At 34.5% G+C, this 19,523-nt stretch overlaps 1 long non-coding RNA gene and 1 pseudogene across 11 annotated transcripts in view; one reads left to right on the plus strand and one right to left on the minus strand.

Moving 5' to 3' along the window:
• The window catches only part of LOC128928421 (uncharacterized), a 257,323-nt gene extending 241,687 nt beyond the window's left edge, over nucleotides 1-15,636 (plus strand). For all 11 annotated transcript variants that reach the window (XR_013524031.1, XR_013524030.1, XR_013524029.1 and 8 more), the window contains 2 exons: nucleotides 12,218-12,301; nucleotides 13,574-15,636. This is a non-coding gene — a long non-coding RNA (uncharacterized LOC128928421). The remainder of the gene's footprint in view (nucleotides 1-12,217; nucleotides 12,302-13,573) is intronic.
• Nucleotides 9,634-10,381, minus strand: LOC100412861 (suppressor of cytokine signaling 5-like; annotated as a pseudogene).
• Nucleotides 15,637-19,523: the final 3,887 nt, after the last annotated feature.

A 19,523-nucleotide genomic window follows, 5' to 3' on the forward strand; every position in this document is an offset into this window, starting at 1 on the left:
TACTAGTATAAATTTTATTTATAAAACATGTTAACTTTTAAAATTAACTGTCTGTAGTTTTTGTTTACAAATTTTATTACCAATTTGCCAAAGATATGGCCACTTAACCATTCTTTTAATAGAGATTATTCTTTATTAAATTTTTTCTGGCTTATTAATGTGTTTTGTTTCTATTTTAAAAAATTTAAGCTGAGGCCGGGCACGGTAGCTCATGCCTATAATCCCAGCACTTTGGGAGGCCGAGGCGGGTGGATCACGAGGTCAGAGATTGAGACCATCCTGGTCAATAAGGTGAAACCCCGTCTCTACTAAAAATACAAAAATTAGCTGGGCATGGTGGTGTGCGCCTGTAGTCCCAGCTACTCAGGAGGCTGAGGCAGGAGAATTGCTTGAACCCAGAAGGCGGAGGTTGCAGTAAGCCGAGATCGTGCTATTGCATTCCAGTCTGGGTAACAACAGCGAAACTCCATCTCAAAAAAAAAAAAAATTTAAGCTGAAAACTAATGAATTTTAAAACTTGTGAAATGTAGCTATACTTAAAGGAAATTCACAATTTTAAGTTTGTATATTAGAAGAAAATAAATGCTGAAATTAAATTATTTAAATTTATTTAAATAAAATAACCAGTTGATTCTTTACTAATAAAATTATTACAAAATAAAACTACTAAAAAGATTAAAAGTATTAAGAACTTTAAAAGATGTAATTGCTGTTTGTAGTCTGTAGTATTATAAAAATTATGAAAAAGTATAATTGCATGCCATAACCACAAAAATAGACCATGTACAAATTTCTAGAAAAAATACATTTTACTAAAACTAACTCAAGAAGACTTGAAATCTCCTATTTCTATTACTATTAAAAATGTAATGCATAATATCAAATCTTCTCCCAAAGGAACTGTTGACTCAGATGGCATTACTAGTGAGTAAATAATGTTAATCTTACATACACTACTGCAGAGAATAAAGCTTTGGTAAGGCCAGAATAAACTTGTTATCTAAACATAATTCAATTTATAAAAGTGTAAATACTCTTCAAGATACTCCGTAGATTCAATGTTATCAGAATGATTCAAACTCTTTTGTGTTTTTATGTGTAACTTGACAAATGATTTAAAATTTCTGTAAAATTTCAAAGGCCAAGAGTAGAGATTTTTTAAAAAATAGATTAATGAGAAAAATGTGCTTTACTGGACATTAAGGTTTATAAACTAGTACTTAATCTTGGTTCTTATTGGATATAAATGTGTGTGAGAGAGAGAGAGAGAGAGGGAAGGGAGGGGAGGAGAGGAGGAGAGGGGACGGGAGGGGAGGGGAAAGAGAAGAGAAAATAGGTTAGTGAAACTGAAAATGGAGTGGAAAAGGGATCTAGGGCCCAATTTAGGAAAAAGTTGATGATAAAAGCAACGGGAAGGAAGGGTCCTTTTTAGTAAATGGTGCTACATCAATTGGATAACTGTGTGGGAGAAAAAAAAACAAAACCTGATGAACACCACATCACACACACAAAAATAAATTATGGAAGTGTTGTAGGCCAATGTATAAAATGCAAAATAATACATTTTCAGAAGTTAATATTGCTGATTATCCTTATGGCCTGTGGTAGACAAAGATTAATTAAATAGAACATTTTAAAAAGTGCTGAACATAAAGGTGTAGAATGATAAACTGATCTACCTCACAGGTAGGAATTTCTGTACATCCAAAGAATCCATTAAGGGAATGAAAATGCCTGACACCAAATTAAAAAACAAATGCATCTGAAACACCTGTGAAAGTTTGTGTCTAGAATATTTAATGAATAATAAAGTAATATATAATTAATAAGTAACTAAAGTTTATTAAAAATAAGTGCAAAAGACTTGAAAAGGAACTTCACAAAGAGATATTCATGAGGTCATTTAATATTTCAAAATTGCTTAACTCAGTTATTAAGGCAATAAAAGTTAAAATTGCAATGAGATACAAATGCAAAAGACACCAGAATGTCTAAAATTAGAAATCTAACTAAACACACCAGATGTTGGCAAATATGTGGAGTGAAGGAAACTCTCAAACATTACTGTGGAGTGTGTAAATGGATTCAACTTCTTTGGAAAAAGTATTTTCCTGCTAAAATTGAACTTAACACCCAGTCATTTCATCCATGGTTTTATATCCAAAAGAACCATGTGCAGAAGAGAAGTTCCAACTTATACATAACTGCCTTCTGTAATAATAAAAATTAGAAACAACTCAACTTCCTTTCAAAAGTAGATGGATAAATAACTTGTGTTTTATTTCTAGATTGGGATACTATTCATCATTAAAAAATCAGGAATTGCAGTTATATGCAACAACACAAATTAATCTTTAAAATAACGAGTTTGAGTGAAAGAAACCTTATCCAAAAATATACATCCTGTATGATTTCTCTTATATAAAATAAAGTGCAAAGCTAAACAATGGTGTTTAGAAATTAGAAAGTAATTGTTACAAACCTCAATAAAAGGCATAATATTGAATAGGATAAGGATAATAATTGAGCCAGGCTTTTAGAGGAACTATGGTGCAGTAGACATATTCTGTATGGTGCACTACATATATTTATTTTGGGATATATAATGAAGCTGTAAAGCTCTCTTTTGTCCTCTTTTTAGCTTATTGTATGTAATACACAATAGGTTAAGAGAGAAAGGATTTAATAGGAGAGAGGAGAAAGACAGACTACTAGGATATATAGTTGGTGTTGCCTTTTAACCATCTTAAAATATTATTACTTTTAATATGCTTAAATTAGGCTTTTCAGATCCTAACTTAATCCAGGTTCATCTTTAGCAATATTTACAAAACTCTAAAACATGGCTTAGCAGTCTTATCTCTTAATAACATAGATTTATTAAAAAAGAACACTGTAAAACTGATCATTAGCACCAAATATATACCATTTATAGCTTTGGCTGGTTACTATCATTTTTTACTTCATAAATGTCTGTGTTTCTTTTTGGTTTTCCAAGAGAATCCTGAAGATACGAATTAAAATATGTTATCAAGATACACTGAGTAGTTTTTATCAAGTGTAATTTTAAAAAGAGAAAACATCTTAATGTCTTAGTTACTGGGTCTTGCCTCTGAACCCAAATGAAACAATGACGAACAATTGACACTATTGTAAGTCCTGGGTTTTTATTTATAATATTTTTACATTATTAAAGCCAAAATAAGTTCTGCCAAATAAAATTTGACTGCTAAATGATCATTTTCTAATTCTAATTAGATATTATATGTAGTAATATTTTAGATTTTAAGTCTTTCTAATAATATTTCATATTAAAAGTCCTTTGACAGAAAGAATGCATGCACCAGCACCATGGTGGGCATTTGTGGTTTCTTGGGAACCTGAACCCAGACTTTGAGTCCAGCCTGGAAGCCCTATCTCTAAAAAAACTAAAAATAAACATAAGTAAGTAAATACAAAAGAAGAACACTTACACAGAAGCCTAATATATGAAATGGACTGAAATAATGCTGTTTTTCATTTTGGTGGCAATGAGCCATAGTCAGAACCTCGACTTTGCCTTCCATGATGCAGTTACACGGTTCAAAAATAATTTCATTAATGCATTTTCTAAGTGTTAGAAGTTCCACAACTTAAAATTCCAGTATACTCTTAGTACAGGCAATCCTTCACTTGGAAATAGAAACATAATTTTGAGTGACACATCAGTTTTCTGATGATAGCAATTGTATTTAGCTTTTCTATACATCTGATTTGTGACATGACCTTCTAGGGTTTTCAGCTGCTTTTAAGAACTAGTGCCAAATAGCACCTTCATGAAAACCTAAAAGTGACTTCTAAAACAGAAAAATCTGATTAATTAAAGATAATGACAATGAGAACTATCTTTAGTAGAAAGTAAAGTTTACTAGTTATTTATTTGATTTAGATGTATCCAAGAGCTAGCAAAACATATTACTTTGTATTTAATTATCTTACAAACTGGCAGTATAAAGCACACAAAATCTGGCAGAGTATTTCAAGATCATAAAAACCTTGGATTTCATTGAAAGTTTTTTTGTTTTTAAAGCTGGCTTTGCTTTTATTATTTATGTTGTCTTGATTCATTTGAGTAGCACAAGCTGTGCTGTGCTCAAGGGTTTGGTCAGCATTCTTGGCAGGCTGCACATCTAGATTTAAAGAATCTTTACCATGTTACTGTTTCCACTCTCCCTGTCCTGCTCTCTCACCTGGTTTAAAGCAATTGTTTGGCCAGGTGCGGTGGCTCAAGCCTGTAATCCCAGCACTTTGGGAGGCTGAGGAGGGTGGATCACGAGGTCAACAGATCCAGACCATCCTGGTCAACATGGTGAAACCCCGTCTCTACTAAAAATACAAAAAATGAGCTGGGCATGGTGGCACGTGCCTGTAATCCCAGCTGCTCAGGAGGCTGAGGCAGGAGAATTGCCTGAACCCAGGAGGCGGAGGTTGCGGTGAGCCGAGATCACGCCATTGCACTCCAGCCTGGTTAACAAGAGCGAAACTCCGTCAAAAAATAAATAAATAAATAAATAAAAAGCAAATTTTTATCTAGCACCAGTGTAAAGGTGATGAAAAAGCAAATAAACAGTGTGAAACCTAACTATAATTTTGTTTTAAGCCGGTGCTTTACAACACATTTAGAGAAGTTTAAAATATTTCTCATATTCTTCCAATATTCTGATCATTTGGTATATTCTGATCTTTTGTTATAATCTATTGCAAAATAATTAGACAAAAACAATAGAGCTGACTGGTATTTTGTGTATTCATATGTAATCAAAAAGCCTTAATTTCTTTTTCAGGTTTTGTTCACTATTTCAACTGTTGTATTTTTTTATTCCTTACAAGTCACAATATTTTCAAATTTGTGATCATCTCATATTTAACTAATAACCAATACTCATATAAATAGTTATAATTATAAAAATTAAGTTGAATTTGTTGAGTGCAAATGATTTGTTTTAATAAGCAATTACTTGATAAAGAAATGGTACAATTTATACAGCAAAGTTCCTGTGATAAGTACAAGTTTTTGTTTCCCATTATTTTATTTTTATATACTTCATTAATATTTCCAGACGAATCCCTAGAAAATGTCCAAACTTGAAAAAGATGATAGTCATGTAATTTTCTTTCCACTTTGGCATGTACTGAAAACAGGTTTCTCACTTCCTATATTAGAGTGAGAAGTTTAATATTTTTGTAATTCTATACATTACTTTTCCTGCTCTTAAAGCTAAAACATCATAAAAGTAACTCTACAAAGTATCACAGTTATAAAAATAAAAATATATTTATTGCAACATGATAGTTCTCTTTTCTTAAATTTTCACTATTATTTCAAAACACTAGTCATTGAACCCAAATTCTGAAATTACAAAAGGTATCAAGCTCTGTATCTAAAAATAAGAACTGATGGGAGTAACCTTTAAAACAAATTTCTAAGAAATTCAGCAAACAAAAGTCCACAATTAAACTATATGATGATACTCTGGGAATGAGGCCTCAAGTGAAGATGAAATGCTGAACAAGATTTAGCACTTAGAGTTATATTCACCAAGCAGATGATTGCTGGAGGATGTAGACATTTCAATTTATGGCTCTTGTAAAAAATTGTAGTTAAATGCATGTATCACACTTTTTTTTTTTTCAGTGAGAATAATGTGAAGCAACATCAAAAGGAAACAACCTCCTTTGATTTGCCATTTCTGTCTTTGGAAATCTTGCAGTAAATAAAACACCTTAAAATTTTACATAGACTGAGACAGTTTTGATTTGTGCAATGAAGTTTAAGCTCTGTATCACCTACACACACACACACACACACACACATTTCCACTTATCTTTTAATTATTTTTTAATTATATTTTAATTTCTGGGGTACACGTGCAGATTGTGCAGGATGGTTACATAGGTATATATACCATGGTGGTTTGCTGCATCCATCCCCCCGTCATCTACACTGGGTATTTCTCCTGTCATCCCTCCCTAATCCCCCCCATCTTCTCCTATCCCTCCCCCTATCCCCCCAACCCCACAACAGGCCCTGGTGTGTGATGTTCCCCTCCCTGTGTCCATGTGTTCTCCTTGTTCAAAACCCACTTATGAGAACATGCACTGTTTGGTTTTCTGTTCTTGTGTTAGTTTGCTGAGAACGAAGGTTTCCAGCTTCATCCATGTCACTGCAAAGGACATGAACTCAACCGTTTTTATGGCTGCATAGTATTCCATGGAGTATATGTGCCACATTTTTTGTATCCAGTCTATCATTGATGGGCATTTGGGTTGGTTCCAAGTGTTTGCTATTGTAAACAGTACCACAATGAACACACATGTGCATGTGTCCTTATAGTAGAATGATTTATAATCCTTGGCTATATACCCAGTAATGGTATTGCTGACTTAAATGGTATTTGTAGTTCTAGATCCTTGAGGAATGGCCACACTGTCTTCCACAATGGTGGAACTAATTTACTCTTCCACCAACAGTGTAAAAGCATTCCTGTTTCTCCACATCCTCTCCAACATCTGTTGTCGACAGATTTTTTAATGATAGCCATTCTAACTGGTGTGAGATGGTATCTCAATGTGGTTTTGATTTGCATTTCTCTAATGACAAGTGATGATGAGTTTTTTCATGTTTGTTGCTGCATAAATGTCTTCTTTTGAAAAGTGTCTGTTCATTTCCTTCACCCACTTTTGATTTTTTTTTGTTTTTGTTTTTTGTTTTTTTTTTTTTTTTTGTTCTTGTAAATCTGCTTCAGTTCTTTGTAGATTCTGGATATAAGCCATTTGTCATATGGGTAAATTGCAAAAATTGTTTCCCATTCTGTTGGTTGCTGGTTCACTCTAATGAGTGTTTCTTTTGTGGTACAGAAGTTCTATATTTTAATTAGATTCCATTTCTCTATTTTGGCTTTTGTTGCCATTGTTTTTGGTGTTTTAGTCATGAAGTCCTTGCCTATGCCTATGTTCTGAATGGTATTGCCTAGGTTTTCTTCTAGGGATTTTATGGTTGTAGGTCTTATATGTAAATCTTTAATCCATCTGGAGTTAATTTTTGTATAAGGAATAAGGAAGTGGTACAGTTTCAGCTTTCTGCATATGGCTAGCCAGTTTTCCCAACACCATTTATTATACAGGGACTCCTTTCCCCCATTGCCTGTTTATGTCAGGTTTGTCAAAGATCAGATGGTTGTAGATGTGTGGTTTTACTTCAGAGGCCTCTATTCTGTTCCACTGGTTTCTATTTATGTTTTGGTACCAATACCATACTGTTTTGATTACTGTAGCCTTGTAGTATAGTCTAAAGAGCCAGTTAGCCCAATGCCTCCAGCTTTCTTTCTTTGTTGTTTTTACTTGGGATTGTCTTGGCTATGTGGGCTTTTTTGAGTTCCATATGAAGTTTAAGTTGTTTGATTCCAGTTCTGTGAAGAATGTCAGTGGTAGCTTATTGGGGATAGCATTAAATCTATAAATTACTTTGGAATCTAATCTTTTCCTAATTGAATATGCTTTATTTCTTTTTCTTGACTGATTGCTGTGGCCAGAACTTCCAATACTATGTTGAATAGGAGTGATGAGAGAGGCACCCTTGTCTTGTGTCAGTTTTGAAAGGGAATGCTTCCAGTTTTTGTCCATTCAGTATGATATTGGCTGCGGGTTTATCATAAATAACCTTTATTATTTTGAGGGATGTTTCACTGATACCTGGTTTATTGAGAGGTTTTAGCACAAAGAGCTGTTGAATTTTGTTGAAGGCCTTCTCTTCATCTATTGAGATAATCATGTTTGTAGTCTTTGGTTCTGTTTATGTGACGGATTATGTTTATAGATTTGATTTTTTAACTTTTATTTTATCAATTCCAATAGGCTTCTCTGACATTTCTGGGCCAATAAGTAGGTTCCCTGTTGGTGAATTTAACACTTGCATATAGGGCTTAGTATAAACATAAAATCTGAATAACTTATATGATTAAAATTTCTTACACTGGTTTAGAAGATTCTACTTAGCTGTTTATTACAACCAGGAGCTCACACAGTAAATTCCAAATTGAACAAATGAGACATACTAATTGTTGTCATGTGGTGGTTTTTAGGAACCACTGTCCCTTTTATATTCTAGAATTTTGACTTTGACAATACTATTTCTGTATACTTAAATTTACTAATTTTCATTTTTTTTTTTTACAAGGAGAACACCAAACATCCTTTATTAGCACAAAAAAGTAGGCACAACAAGGCATATCAAGCAGAAACGTGCATTGCTAGTAAAAGGGTCAGTGTTGTATACAAACACAGCTCTTGTGTTTTTTAGGGATGTAAAATCACATTTTGTAGCAGCAAGTGTAGAAACTATGGAACACTCACCAGTAGTAGAGAGCACAGTCACAAAAAGACATAAGAATGGATTTGGCTATTTTACTGACAAATATCTAGAAAAGAACTGTAAATTCAGTTCTGTTACTTTGAAGCAAACACTAGAACTTGAAAAATCTTCAAGAACAGTTCACTCCAGTAGTAATAAATATTCTAAATGACAAAAAGGAACTAAATAATTTATGGATATAATGGTTATGCAGTACCTTTTAAATCTATATTTTAAATTTCAATTTCCCATTAAGAATTAACTGCACTGCAATTCTATAAATTATACTTAATTCAACTATAAGAGTTTACCACAAAGAGGTAAGTACTGCCATCCAAATTATTAATTATAGTTTAACAATAATCTCAACATTAGCAACCACTGAAGTTCCTATTTTCTGACTTGTTTGGGTATTTTCTAGTTTTCTGTTCTTCATGCCCATTATGGGCATAGGAAAATATCCAACTTTTATGAATCAGCAATTAGACTGCATGTCAACTTAAAAAAACCACATGGAAGAATACATTGTAGCAGCTATTCCAAATACCTGCTTTAAATTACAGCACTCATTAAAATTATCAGTACTTAGGGCCTTTAAAAAAATTTTGCTACCAACTTTTTAAGGCTGAAATGTTAAGAATGACTATTCAGAAAAGCTGGTTTACTTGCCAGTGCTTTTTCCAGATGAGAAAAAGAGTGTAACTATAATTTATGTAAACACTTAATTGAACTGCACTCTGCCCTTTGGGCCAGAAACTTGCATTTTTTTTCTTAAAAGAAAGGCAGTCTTTTTTTTTCAAAAAAACTCTCAAAGCTTGAATTATAGTAACTACAAACATCACTAATTTTGGAAGATTACAGAAAAACTCTTAGACAAAATAATTTCAAACGGTCACAGACTGAAATATTCATCCAATATTATGCATTTGTCCTTCAGGAAGAAATAGAATTCTTTATGCAAATGCCCCAGCATTGTCTCACTGAATTACTACAGCCATAAAAACTGTTAGTTAAATTAGCAAAATGTTTTTGTAGTCTTGCTGAATACCTATAGTTCTATTTTTTTGTTTCAATAGGGACCATGTTTATCTGAATAACTAACAGCAGATTGCATCTGACAGATGCTAACACTAAGCTTACACACTGTACAAAAATGTCCACCATTGATATGTGTGTTGCTATAGGTATGTTATCTCATCCACATGAAAGCAGACCTAGTTAATACCCTCTAAGTACAGGAGAGCTTACTTTGGCTTGACTGGTCCTCATTTTAACTTGTGAATCCTAACTTTTTGTTTATAATAATACTTTAAAAAATTGCTGTAACACTGATGGTAAAAGGAATGAATTGATCCATCATATTTAGTACATACACCTGCAGATTACTGCATGGAAGATACATTGCAGGCTAAAAGGAAAAGTCCCATGTAATGATAGTAAGCAACAGTTTTAAAAAAACATGCAAGACCTGAGATCTTCATAATGTTCTAAAGTTCTCTGTTACTTTAGAGAAAATCCACATAGGTCATGGGCATCAAAACTAAAGTTGTGAATCCACTGCTCAATTTGTGTATACAGAGATCTGTTGTCATGGCAAAAGCTTAGAGAAGAGGTTGTCCTTGTGCTCAGAGTCCATGAGCAAAAATGTGCCTTCAGGTTTCCCTTGGAGAATGTCCATCACTTCCCAGGGATTCCCTGTAATCTGAAGCAAACAGGACAGGAGGCAGTGTATGTAATCAGTGTGTGGACTTTCCATGCTCCCTGTCTGGTCACATGGGCATGGCTGTCTCCAGATAGCTGATGCTGCTTCTGCTACCATGACTGCAAACATAGGGTGGTCCTGTTCTTTTCCAAGTCACAATTACCTTGCAGGACTGCAGAGCTGTCCCCACTTATTTCAGTCAGTCTGTAACTGGATATGTAACTTGGACTCCGTTCACAGTTTATTGGCTTCCCTTGCTTGAAGAATTGAGCAGAGAGCCTTACCCCCATGGTGAGTATTCCTGCTCCAAACTCACCAAGGAGAGTGAGCTGGAAAGCGTGAGCAGCAGTGCAGTTTATTGAGCAAGTGAAGCTAAAGATTCCACAGCCTAGAAGGGACCTGAGCGGGTTGCCTTTGCTGGCCAGGTCTGCCTGGGCTTATGTCCCCAAGTAATTCTGAGTTGCTGAGTGTTTGTCCCCTACTCCTGTGTGGGAAGAGGGCTTGTGACCAAGAGTCACCTAATCTCTCCTTTGAGCTGCTGTTTGCCCCCTAGTCCTGTGTGGGAAGGGAGCTTGTGACCATGAACCTAATCTCTCCTTTTGGTGGTTGATTCCCAGTTTCTATTGAACTTGCAAGCAGTACTGGAAGATGGTTGAACAGCCAAATGATACTTTGAACAGAGCCTACTGATATGGTTGAAGTATGCATGTTGACCTTTTCCCATGCTAGGATTTCCAAAAGGTTCTTCATTGACCCAAGAGGTTTTATTCTCTCAATTCCAGGAGTTAACTTTGGTCTCAGCTTATATAATGGATTAATTACCCTGTGCAGTAGCTTCGATTGTATGTATTAGTGCATTGGGAGGGGAATCAACTTCTTTTTCAATACAAGCCATCTTCTCTATCTTCTTCAACTTCTGTAGAAACTAAAGATGGATCAAATGTATCAAAAATGTTGAATGGGGACTCACAGGAGTTGTATGCTGTTGAATTAAATGCCATTTTGGGGCTAAATGTAAAGCCGTTGGAAAAGGACATTTCTCAAGCATTAATCCAGAAAGATAGATTTTTCTTTTATTGGATAAAAGACACTTGACTGCAATATTTTAAATCATTTTGTACATGAAAGATATTTTGTGTACATTAAACTGTCAGAAAACAAAGTTGTCATGTGTGGAATGTTCTACCTGTGGTGTCACCTCTCAAAGAGTTTATATTTAGGAGCATTTTGGAGTTTTGGATTATCAGTGCTCAATCTGTATATTATGGTGGTTTTAACCCATATTTACCACACGATTAGAGAAATTCGTCATATTTCCTATAGTGTTATGTTTCTAGATAATGTTCATATAGCCTGTCTATGAGTATTATGTCAAGGTATTATTGAAAACATATTTCTCCACTTTGCCTATTGACTTATAAGCTCTTAGTAGTTCAGTTTATAAACAAAAATAAATATTTTACTATAATTATATACTGGTTAATACTTTTTGCATGATGTACCTAAATCTTGGTCAACACTAGTGTCACAAAGATGTTAAGTTTTCCTGTGAAAGTTTTATTTGTTTTTAGATACATAGATTGAAAACAAAGTTATATGTTTTTATCTTCTCTATATGTGACTTTAACTATATCGTGACACCACTCTGAGTTCATGGTGTCATCTTGTTGTGACTTGACACACAGTTTATAAATTATAGTTATTGACATATGTCTTCTTCTGTCACTTGAAAAACTGTTGTTTCAAAGAAATTTGTCCAAGTCTTTAATATTCAAATTTATTAGCAAATATAGAAGTTGAAAACTACTTCATATCATCGCCTCTTTAAATCTATCATGATGTTCCCCATTTAATCCCAATAATTATAGCTTGTGTTATTTTTATTTCCCTCTTATTTCTTTTTGTACAGATTATCTAGAGCTTTATCAAATATATTACACCTTTTTAAAAAACAAACTTTTAACATCATTGAATGTTCCTATTATACACTGGTTTTAATTTAATTAATTTTAAAATGCAGAGCAGTTTCAAGTGAAAATACAGAAACTGGAGTGGAAAAATGTGGCACATATACACCATGGAATATTATGCAGCAATCAGAAATGATGAATTTGTGTCGTTTGTAGGGACATGGATGAATCTGGAGAACGTCATCCTCAGCAAACTGACACAAGAACAGAAAATGAAACACCGCATATTCTCACTCATAGGTGGGTGATGAAAAATGAGAACACATGGACACAGAAAGGGGAGTACTAAACACTGGGGTCTATTGGGGGGAAAAGGGGAGGGCCAGTGGGAGGGGGAGGTGGGGAGGGATAGCCTGGGGAGAAATGCCAAATGTGGGTGAAGGGGAGAAGGAAAGAAAAGCACACTGCCATGTGTGTTCCTACGCAACTGTCTTGCATGCTCTGCTCATGTACCCCAAAACCTAAAATCCAATAAAAAATAAAAAAAAAAAGAAAATACAGAAAAAATTGAAATGCATTTGCCTTAAAATTACAAATGTGCTTATTCATTTTTGTGTTTCTTCCAGTTTTTCATTTACAAATGTAATTTTCTTTTACTAATTTAAAAAATATATATATATTTTATTGCATTTTAGGTTTTGGGGTACATGTGAAGAACATGCAAGATTGTTGCATAGGTAAACACATGGCAATGTGGTTTGCTGCCCTCCTCCCTGTCACCTATATCTGGCATTTCTGAAGCACTCATATAATTTTTTGAGATTTTCATTTGGAAATAGTAAACCACAGGATTTACCTGCTTTGTAAGCATGCATCTAAGTCATACTTTTATTATATGTAGGAATGTTATTCTGTTAATTCTTTCTTATAATAATTTTAGATGAGTTCGGCCTAAACATTTTCTGTTGCTCAATTTTATATTACATTAGTTTTCCTAAAACATTAAGAATGAGATAGAATTCAGAATAATTTGTCAAACAAAAAAAGTTATTGCAATAAAGGTCTTCCTAAAATTTTAAAATATTTTATACTTTTAGGTTTGAAATGGTAGCCCTCTTTTATTCTCACAATTTTAATTTGCCATCCTTTCATTGTCTCTCTCTTTTATTAATTCCTCCTGCTACAGCTTTGTAATTGTGTTAATAGTTTAAAAGAACAAACAATTTTATGTATTAATATACCATTTGTCCATTTCCTGTGTCATTGATTGCTTTTCTTTATAAATTCTCTTCTTCTACATACTTTGCATTTAATTGGCTTGTTGTGTTCTAGCTTTCTATGTGGAACATTCAGATAATTGGTTTTAGGCCATTCTTCCTTTCTTTCTTAAGAATAAAAATCTATACATTTTTCTCTAAGCATAATTTTAGTTCCCTCCCACAAACATTGATATTGATATGTACATTCTGATTTATTCAAAATATTTTCAATTTTTACCTGTGATGTTTTTGTTGATCTACTGGTTATTTAAAAGTGAGGTTTTTATTTTATTTTATTTTTTCTTTTTTGTAGCAGCGTTTCTACATTTCTCTGAGGTGGAGCTCCCAGAGACAATCGAAGACTCCATTGCCACTACCGCTGCATTAATACTGCCCTTGCTGGCCTCCGACTTTGTAAGGAGCAAACAACCCAAGTGCTTTAATGACACCTCAAGCAAGCCACAGCTGCCCTAAAGAGAAGAGGTCACTTTGCTCCCCAACAAGCTCCCTGTGACCCTGGTCGTCACCAGGCAGGACCCCTCAGCTTGGGCCTACAACATAGCCACCCCATTCCAGGTTGATCACACAAAGGAGCTCTGCATTCTTCAGGGATAGAGCCCCAAGATACAAGTGGAAGTTCCGCTGCCATAGCCATGGCCAAGTTTCCTTCCCTTGCTTCCTGTAGCATGAAGAAGAAAAAGCCTGAGTTCTCCCAAGGACTGTGGTATGTAGCCTGGGAGTACCAAGCTGAGATCTACAGTTAGCATTTGAACAGGAGAGAAACCCACAGTTTCAAAGCACTGAGAGGGAGCATGGTACAAACATTAGTAAATACAGAGGAGCCACATGGCTGAGCAAGAGCCTATCTACTAGCCATTATGCTTAAAAGCCATGAATCACAATCCAAACTTCAGTAAAAATACTTTGTTAATATACCACTCTGTGAAATCATGGACCAAAACTCAGATACAAATGGAGAACCTACATAAAGCATTAGCCCCCTGGAAACAACCAGACCAGAAAAGGAGCCAACCAACTGCACTAAAATTATACCACCTTAAAGGAACATCAACCCACAATTCAAATGGTCTGAAGGTCCCCTGTTGTCCAAACAGCCACACTAGTTCCCCAGCAAGGGTTCTTAAGCAGACTGAAATGGCTGAAATGACAGAAACAGAATTCATAATATAGATAACAATAAAGACCATTGAGATTAAGATGAAAATTGAAACATGATTTAAGGAATTTATGGAAAATAATAAAACAACACATGAGCTGACAGATGAAATGGCAGTTATAAGAAAGAACCAAACTGAGCTGATAGATCACACAACAAACATTTTATAATGCAACTACAAGTAATAAGAGCAAAATAAACTAAGCTGAGGAAAGCAATTCAAAGCTTGAAGACTGGTTCAGTGAACTAACTCAGTCAGACAAAAATAGAGAAAAAAATGAACAAAAAAAAAAAACTTCAGGAAATACTGGATTATGTAGCGAGAACAAATCTATGACATATTGGTGAAGAAGAAGATGGGAAGAAGATGGAGAGAAAGGAAGCGAATTGGGTAATATATTTCAGGGTATCATCTGTGAAAATTTCCCCAACCTCATTGGAGAGGTCATCCTTCAAATTCAAGAATGTAAAGAACACCTACAAGATACTACACAAAAAGGGCATTAGTAAGACACATAGTCATCAGATTTGCCAAAAACAAAAGTGAAAGAAAATAATTAAAGGCAGCTTGAGGGAAAGGGTAGGTCATCTACAAAGGGAATCCATCAAACTGACAGAGGACCTTTCAACAGAAACTCTACAAATGAATGTTCAACATTCTCAAAAAAAAAAAAGAAAGAAAGAAACTCCAACCATGTATTTATATCTAGCCAAACTAAGCTTCATAAGCAAAGGAGAAATAAGATCCTTTTGAGATAAACAAATGCTAAAGGAATTCATTACCACAAGACCTGTCTTACAAGTGGTCCTGAAGGAATCACTAAAAAGAAAAGACTGTTACCAGCTACTAGAAAAAACACACTGAAGTACACAGACCAGTGACCCTATAAAGCAATCACACAAACAGGTCTGTATAATAACCAGATAAAAACAGAATGACAGGATCAAATCCACACATATTAGTATTAACATTGAAAGTAAATAGGCTGAATGTCCCATTCAGAAGGCACAGAGTGACAAGCTGGGTAAAGAGGCAGGACCTAATGGGATGCTGCCTTCAAAAGACCCATCTCACAAGCAATGACACCTATAGTGTCAAAGCAAAGGGATGAAGAAAATTCTAAAAAGCAAATGAAAAACAGGAAAAAAAATAAAAAATTACCATCTTAATTAGACAAAACAGACTTTAAACCAACAAAGATCAATAAAGACAAAGATGAGCATGATATAATTAATAGTAAAGTGTTGAATTCCAAACAAGAAGACTTAACTCTACTAAAAATATATGCAACCAACAAAAAAGCACCCAGATTCATAAGGCAAGCTCTTAGAGATCTATGAGGAGACTAAGTTTCCATGTGATAATAGTGTGAGACTTTAACACCAAATGGACAATATTAGACAGATCATCCCAGCAGAAAACTAACAAAGATATTCAGGAGTTAATTAACACTTAACCAAACAGACCCAATAGACATTTACACGTTTTCACCTCCAAAACAACAAAATGCATGTTATTCTCATTCACTCATGGAACATACCAATCCACAGCAAAAGCAATGAAAAAAAATTATACCAACCACACTCTTAGACAACAATGTAATAAAAATGTAAATCAGTACTAAGAAAATTACTCCAAACTATACAAACACATGGAAATTAAACAAGTTGTTCCTGAATTACTTTGTGTAAAGCATGAAATTAAACCAGAAATTAAATTCTTTGAAATTAATAAGAACAAAGATAAAATCTACCAGAATCTCTATGACACAGCTAGAGCAGTTTTAAGAGGGATGTTTATAGCACTCAACGCTCTTATTAAAAAGTCAGAAAGATGTAAAATTAACAAGCTAATATCTGAACTATGGAAACTAGAGAAGCAAGAGCAAACCAACCCAAATGCTAGCAGAAGACAAGAAATAACCAAAATCAGAGCCAAACTGAAGAAAACTAAAATACACACACAGAGATACAAAAGGTCAATAAATCCATGAGTTGATTCTTTGAAAGAATTAATAAGACACATCACTAACTAGACTAATTTAAAAAAGAGAAGATTGAAATAAACAGAATAGGAAATGACAAAAGATACATTATCACTGACCCCACAAAAATAGAAAAAAAAACCCTTTGAGACTACTACTAACTCCTCTACAGACTCCAGCTAAAAATATGGAATAAATGGATGAATTCCTGGAAATATACAGCCTCCTAATTTTGACAGGAAGAAATAAAATCCTTGAACAGACTAATAATGATTCCAAAATGCAAAAAGGAATAAAGTTTCCACAACCAGAAAAAGACCAGGCACAGATAGATGCACAGCTGAATTCTCCTAGTTATATAAAGACGAGCTGGTATCATTCCTATCAACATTATACCAAAAAATGAGAAGGAGAGCCTCCACCCTAACTCATTCAATGAGGCTAACATCATTCCAATGTCAAATCTGGCAGAAACACAACAGAAAAAGAAAATTTCAGGTCGATATCCTTGATGAACATAGACGCAAAAATCCTTAACAAATGACTAGCAAACTGAATCCAGCAGGACAACAAAAAGCTAATATGCCACGATCAAGCAGGCTTTATCCCTGGGAAGCAAGACTGGTTAACATACACAGATCGATAAGTGGGATTCATCATATAAACAGAACTACAAATAAAAGCCATAAGATTATCTCAATAGATGCAGAAAAGGCTTTATATTCATAAAATTCAACATCCTTTCATATTAAAAACCCTCAACCAAGTAGGCATTTGAGAAACATATTTCAAAATAATAAGAGCCATCTATAAAAACCCACAGCCCAATACAGGAGCACCCACGTATGTAAAGCAAGTTCTAAACCACCTACAAAGAGACTTAGACTCCCATGAAATAATAGCAGGAGACTTTAACAGTCTACTGCCAATATTAGGCAGATCAATGAGACAGAAAATTAACAAGGACTTGAACTCAGATCTGGACCAAGCAGACCTAATAGACATCAACAGAAATCTCTACCCCAAATCCATAGAATATACATTTTCTCAGCACCACATCATACCTACTCTAAAATTGACCACATAATTGGAAGTAAATCACTCCTCAACATATGGAAAAGAAAGGAAATCATAACAGTTTCTCAGACCACAGCACAATCAAATTAGAACTCAGAATTAAGAAACTAACTCAGAACTGCACAGCTTCATGGAAACTGAACAACTGGCTCCTGAATGTCAACTGGATAAACAATGAAATCAAGGCAGAAATAAAGATGTTCTTTGAAAACAATGAGAACAAAAACACAATGTACCAGAACCTCTGGGACACATTTAAAGCAGGATCTATATGGAAATTTACAGTAATAAATGCCCACATGAGAAGCAAGGAAAGATCTAAAATCTACACCCTATCATCAAAATTGAAAGAGCTAGAGGAGCATGATCAAAAAAATTTGAAAGCTAACAGAAGACAAGAAATAACTAACAACAGAGCAGAATTGAAAGAGATAGAGAGCAAAAAAAAAAAAACCCTTCAAAAAATCAATATATCTAGGAGCTGCTTTTTTGAAAAGATCAACAAAATAGACTGCTAACCACATTAATCAAAAACAAATGGGAGAATAATCAAATAGATGCAATAAAAAATGATGAAGGGGATGTCACCACTGATTCCACAGAAATACAAACTACAATCAGAGATTACTACAAACAACTCTATGCACATAAACCAGTAAACCTGGAAGAAATGAATAAATTCCTAGACACTTGCACTCTCCCAAGCCTAACCCAGGAAGAAGTCGAAACCCTGTATAGACCAATAACAAGGGCTGAAGTTGAGGCAGCAATTAAGAGCCTACCAACCAAAAAAAGTCCAGGTGTAGATGGGTTCACAGCTGAATTCTACCAGACATACAAAGAGGAGCTGGTACTATTCCTTTTGAAACTATTCCAAACAATGCAAAAAGAGGGAATCCTTCCCAAATCATTTTATGAGACCAACATCATCCTGATACCAAAACCCATCAGGCACTCAACAAAAAAAGAAAACTTCAAGCCAATATCCATGATGAACATAGATGCAAAAATCTTCAATAAAATACTGGCAAACCAGTTTCAACAGCACATCAAAAAGCTTATCCATCATGAACAAGTAGGCTTCATTCCAGGATGCAAGGCTGGTTCAACATATGCAAGTATACAAACATAATCCACCACATAAACAGAACCAATGACAAAAACCACATGATTATCTCAATAGATGAAGAGGAGGCCTTCAACAAAATTCAACAGCCCTTTATGCTAAAAACTCTCAATAAACTAGGTATCAAAGGAACATATCTCAAAACATTAAAACTAGTTACAACAAACCTAAAGCCAGTATCATACTTAATGGGCAAAAACTGGAAGCATTCCCTTTGAAATCTGGCACTGGACAAAGATGCCCTTTTTCACCACTCCTGTTCAATATAGTTTTGGAAGTTCTAGCCAGAGCAATTAGGCAAGAAAAAAAAAATTAAAGCATATTCAATTAGGAAGAGAGGAAGTCAAATTGTCTCTATTTGCAGATGACATGACTGTATATTTAGAGGACCCTGTAATCTCAGTCCCAAATCTCCTTAAACTGATGAGCAACTTCAGCAAAGTCTCAGAATACAAAATTAATGTGCGGAAATTACAAGCATTTCTATACACCAATAGCAGACTAACAGAGAGCCAAATCATGAGCGAACTCCCATTCACAATTGCTACAAAAAGAATAAAATACCTAGGAATACAACTAACAAAGGATGTAAAGGACCTCTTCAAGGAGAAGTACAAACCACTGCTCAATGTAATAAGAGAGGACACAAACAGATGGAGAAACATTTCATGCTCATGGTTAGGAAGAATCGATATCATGAAAATAGCCATACTGCCCAAAGTAATTTATAGATTCAATGCTATCCCCATCAAGCTACTAATGACCTTCTTTATAAAACTGGAAAAAAAAACACCTTAAACTTCATATGAAACCAAAAGAGAGCCTGTATAGCCAAGACAATCCTAAGCAAAAAGAACAAAGCTGGAGGCATCACACTACCTGATTTCAAACGACACTA

The sequence above is a fragment of the Callithrix jacchus genome, chromosome 11 (genome assembly GCF_049354715.1).
Source record: "Callithrix jacchus isolate 240 chromosome 11, calJac240_pri, whole genome shotgun sequence".
NCBI lineage: Eukaryota > Metazoa > Chordata > Mammalia > Primates > Cebidae > Callithrix > Callithrix jacchus.